At 43.5% G+C, this 5,000-nt stretch overlaps 1 protein-coding gene across 4 annotated transcripts in view; it reads left to right on the plus strand.

Moving 5' to 3' along the window:
* Positions 1-744: 744 nt before the first annotated feature.
* The window catches only part of LOC143284538 (plexin-B-like), a 440,596-nt gene continuing 436,340 nt past the window's right edge, over positions 745-5,000 (plus strand). Inside the window, exons 1-3 of one of the 4 annotated variants that reach the window (XM_076591288.1) lie at positions 745-1,048; positions 1,245-2,067; positions 2,243-2,869. The gene's annotated coding sequence lies outside the window, so the exon portion shown is untranslated. Of the gene's footprint in view, positions 2,068-2,242; positions 2,870-5,000 lie in introns of all 4 variants that reach the window. The other 3 variants (XM_076591286.1, XM_076591287.1, XM_076591289.1) reach the window with 3 other exon arrangements.

The following is a 5,000-nucleotide window of genomic DNA, read 5'->3' on the forward strand; positions in this document are numbered from 1 at the left end:
AGGCAAACAAATTTTATATTAAGCTAATTAGAAAAAAAAGAAAAGCAACGAAAAAGCACTGTATTTTATCTAGAAATTCACTCGCCACTTTTAACGACATTCCTGATTCATGCTGACGGGCAAATCGAAAAGGGAAAACAACACCAACAAAAAAAAAGAAAAGAAATATCTTCTTTTTTATCTCAAAATTTTTTTAAATTTTTTATTCACAAAGCCACTTAAATCACCGTTCCTAAATCAATCCCTTTATTAACGAACCAACAAGCAACACTTAAAACAACACACTTTTAAATGATTCAGATAAGTTAGCCAATGGAAATTATCCTTGCCTTTCCTCCCACCCTCCACTCTCAACCCCCACCTTCACACACACACACACACACACACACACACACACACACAACTTTCGCAGCGATGTGATTTTTTACCTTTTAACGCTCGCACTGCACCATATGTCGCCGCTCCCTCTCTCTCTCTCTCTCTCTCTTTCTCACGCGCGCGCGGAACCCTTCCCTCACCGCGTCACCCCTCTCTCTCTCTCTCTCTCTCTCTCTCGCTCGTGCTGTGTGTTGCAGCCTCCCTCCCCCCCCACACCCCCCCCAACCGCCTTCCCCCTCCCCCCTCCCCCCCTCCCCACCCCACAACGACTCTCGAGCCTTCAGCCAGAGCCAGTGCCCCTGCGCGGCGGCGGCAAGCAACGGCGGCTTGCTCAGTGTGAAAGCTTTTGTAGCACGTGTTGTAAGCTTATTGTTGTTCCCAACTCCGCTCTCGTCAGTCTGTGCCGGGACAGTGCGCACGCAGGAACACGGAACCACCGTTGCTAGCTGCTGGGGTCTTTTGCCTGTCTTGCTTGCCCTTGCGGGTTCTCTCGCAAGGCAACTGCTACTTCTTCTTCTACTACTACTACTACTAGTACTACTACAGCTACAGCTATAGCCTGTATAGTCTGGCAGCGAAAGCAAAGTGAAAGCAGCCAGTGAGGAATCAGCTACTCTACTCTTTACTTGTGAAGGGGAAAAGGAAGGAAGAGTTTGCTTGTCTCGTCCAAGTGAGTGCGTGTGTGTGTGTGTGTGTGTGACAGTCACACAGTGGTGTGCTTTGGTTGAGGAGGGCATGCTATTATCGCATCGCCCCTTCCTTCTTCTTCATCATCATCACCAACACCGTCATCATCTTCCCTTATGTCGTCGCCGTTGCAGTTTGATGTGTGTGGGACTAACTTCTTTTCCTTCGTCTTGTTCCAGCCAGCAGCGCTTGAGGAGTACTTGTTGACAGAGCGTGACTGAATCCCAACAACAACAAAAAAAAAGTGATCGTCGTCGTCGTCGTCGTCGTCGTTGTCGCTCGATGAAGTTGTTTGTTTTTTTCTCCTTCTTCTTCGACGCGCGCGTGTGTGTGTGCTGCGGTATCGGCGGCGGTGGTGGTGGTTGTTGTGGAGGTGGTGGTGGTGGTGTATGTATGTATGTGTGGAATGTGTCACGGGGGTTTTTCCATCGATAAAACGCCTGTGTGATAGGTGAAACTTGCTTTTCTACTACGAAGGAAAAAAAAAAACGAAGAAAAAAACAAAACAAAGAACGATATATGAAAAAAGAAGAAAACCTTTCCCGGGGATTTTTGTGTGAGTGTGTGTGTGTGTGTATGTTTGTGCATACTTGTTTCATGAATCGGGCAGAGCTGACTCAACGTGAACGGGTGTGGATGTATACATGACCATGATAATAGCGGATGTGTGTGTTGGTGTGTACGGCGATCTTGGAAGTGATACAGATATATAATACATACCCGTCGCACCCAGATATTAAACACACATAAAAACTCTCTCTGGTGCCGTGGACCTGTGTTGGTGAACTTTACGATCCTGCAGTGTGTGTGAGAGAGAGAGAGAGAGAGACTGAGGGGGAACTTATTTTCTACACCCAGTCACAGTGGAAACATTTCCTCCCGAGTTCTTCAGATATTGTGTTCTTTTTTTTTTCTGATCAAAGGCTCCCACTGGCGTCTGGCCTGTCATTATTGAACATCAAAGGCTTTGGAGCTGGAGTGTGCTCCGACATTCTTGATGCTGTCTGTATGTTTATAATTCAATATCATTAAGGGGTCATACAAGTGCTCCTTTTCTTTCTTTCTCCCCCCCCTCCCCTCCCCCATTTGTTTGTTTGTTTATATATAGCTTCTTTTCATTTTTCTTGTCCGATCTGTAACAAATCTTCGGAAAACTTTTTTTTTTTTTTTTTTTCAGAGACAGAATTATTGAAGAGATCTGAAAGATCTGTCCACATATTTCACACATTCGTTAATTCCCATTCCCTGTGAATTGAATATACAATTTATATAAGACAACACAACTTTACGTACATTTCTCTTTGAAAATCATCATTTTGATCTTTATCAGCCGGATTTAATGCAAGAAACAAGCAACTGAGTGAGTGAGTGTGTATTGCAGTTGAAGAGTTTTTTCCCCCACCAATTCTTCGCCACCAGTGTGTTACGAAGCAGGCTTGAAGTGTTTGGGAATTCCATGCTTTTGAGCTGAGCCCGTGCATCTTCGAGGAGAGGACAGAGAAGGAAAGAAAACACAAACAAACAAAAAACGACCAACCTTGTGCGTTCGCACCGTTTCCACACTTTTGGCAAAAAGTACGTCGCAAACCCGAACGTTGTACACACACTTCAGCATCTTCTGAGGTTTGCACGCGGGCAGTTGGAGTTGACACATTCCGACTGTCAGTGGAGGCTGTGCAGACTGGTTCTCTTGTGACCGTGGATTTTAACGTGGTGTTTGTGTGTGTGTGTGTGTGTGATTGCAACTGTCGGTGCATTTTATGGAGTGAGTTTTCAACTACCCGTTCACGTCACATTTTGGAAGGTAAGTAAAGCTTCGCTTTTATTGAATTTTAAACTAAGACGTATGCGCAAAATTTCAGACTTTTATTCTGAAAGACTTGGTTTTTTAAACTGCAGGTGTATACGTGCAGAATTCCGTCGTTATGACAATTTTCCAAAAGTGGGAGTGACAGGTGTGACAAGACCGGGGTTGCGTATTACATGTTCTGAGTGAATTCTTCTTGTTCTTGTTCTTGTTGTACTTCTTTTTCTTGTTGTTCAGTGTTGTTGCTGCTGTTGCTGTTCAGTGTTGTTGGTCTTCTTCTCCTCACTCTCTTGTTAATCATTTTAAAACACATATATTTTTGAACAGACATCGACTGCCGTAGCCAGAAGGTTTCAACTGTTTACGGGGCAACCTCGTTACCGAAATTTGACAACTGTGCTAGTTATGTCTTATTGTCGTCACAGTGATGACGGCGGAACAGTGTAGTAGACTGGAATTTATTGAGAACGGAGAATCAAAGAATGAGAAGAACATGACACCCATATCGGATTTAGGAACAAATCATCAAAAGACGAAGAAACAAACTTGGCACTGACCATTAGAGATACTGGTAGGTTTCTTGAACAGATCACAGGACCATTGAGAAGAGAGGAGAGGTTTGACGATAAGTACCTATGGTGGTAGTGCAGGCTGATTCAGTCTCTCTTAATCATGAAGTATCAAGTTTTCTTTTCTTTTTTTTTTCTTGTGTGTGTGTGTGTGTGTGTGTGTGTGTCTGTGAACTCGAAACGATAAAACACTGTTAAAAAAAAAATCAAAAAAAAATCAGCCATTGGCATTGTTCCACTGAATCAGTGACGACTGTTGTTGTTAACAAGTTCGTGAACTTGAAACGGATAAAACATTGAAATAAATCAACCGGCGTTGGCATTGTTAATAGGAAATGCTGGCGACACTTCTGATTAATTTCGCGTGTATAAAACCCTGCCTATAGTGGAGGGGGTGGGGGGGGAGGGGGGGCGCGGGGGCGCGGGGGAACCACCCCCATTTTTCCTGTTAGAAGATAAGATAAGATAAGATAAGATAAGAATAACTTTAAGATAAGAATAAACAATTTTCTTCGGTATACAACCATCGAAACATCGAGTTCTTGAACACGGAAACGATGAAGTACCAGGGGTGAAAAAACAGCAACTCCCAAACCCATCAACTATTGGCATTGTTCACAGGAATTTATGACGGACTCTAATAATTACAGTATAAAGTATAAGGCCCCCCACCCATCCCCGCTCATTGTTGGAGGACGGAGGGTACCACCCTTTTTTTTTTTTTTCCGTGGGAAACAGCGAGGTTGTGCCGGCGCTGCCTTTTCACCCAGCCTTGATACAATGCACTGATTGATCGCTCTGACGTCATTCATGAATCGTGCTGTTGTCGTTCGATTACGGCGGTGGGTTAGGCAACATGACGTTTCCGACTCCGTTGTGGCTTGGTGCAGACCGGACAGGAATTCTCTTGTGGTTCTCAGTGTATTATTAGTTGACATGGCCTGTGTGCATTTACACGTATGTATACACGTGTATAGTGCTCGGAAGTACTGGGTATTGGTGAATAGTCGGCGTAATTCTCCAGTAACTGACAAAAGAAAATTTCATCGGGTATCATAATGCTGTTTGGCTGACGAATGTAATGGATTAAAGCAATGATAATAATAATAATAATGATAATATTTTATTATTTATATAGCGCTGTAATTCAAGCATGATCAAGCTCTTAGCGCTTTACAATCCAGTAACGGTACCCAAAGTGAACTGAACAAGAAAGCACTTAACGAGTACTAGGAACATAAAACAGAACCGTGAAAGTAATGGTGGGTGGTACAACGTGATGATTTTTTTTTAATTTTTTTATATCTGGGCACAAAGTTTCAAGTGATAATAGTAGATGGTACACGAGTCGTTATCATGTTTGTTATCAATAATGACACGGAGAGTCAAGGTTGGAGAAGGTGAGAGACCACACACACACACACACACACACACACACACACACACACACACACACACACACACACACACACACACACACACACACACACACACAAACACACACACACACACACACACACACACACACACACAAACACACACACACACACACACACACA

This window comes from Babylonia areolata, chromosome 8 (assembly GCF_041734735.1).
Source record: "Babylonia areolata isolate BAREFJ2019XMU chromosome 8, ASM4173473v1, whole genome shotgun sequence".
NCBI classification, from domain to species: Eukaryota; Metazoa; Mollusca; class Gastropoda; order Neogastropoda; family Buccinidae; genus Babylonia; species Babylonia areolata.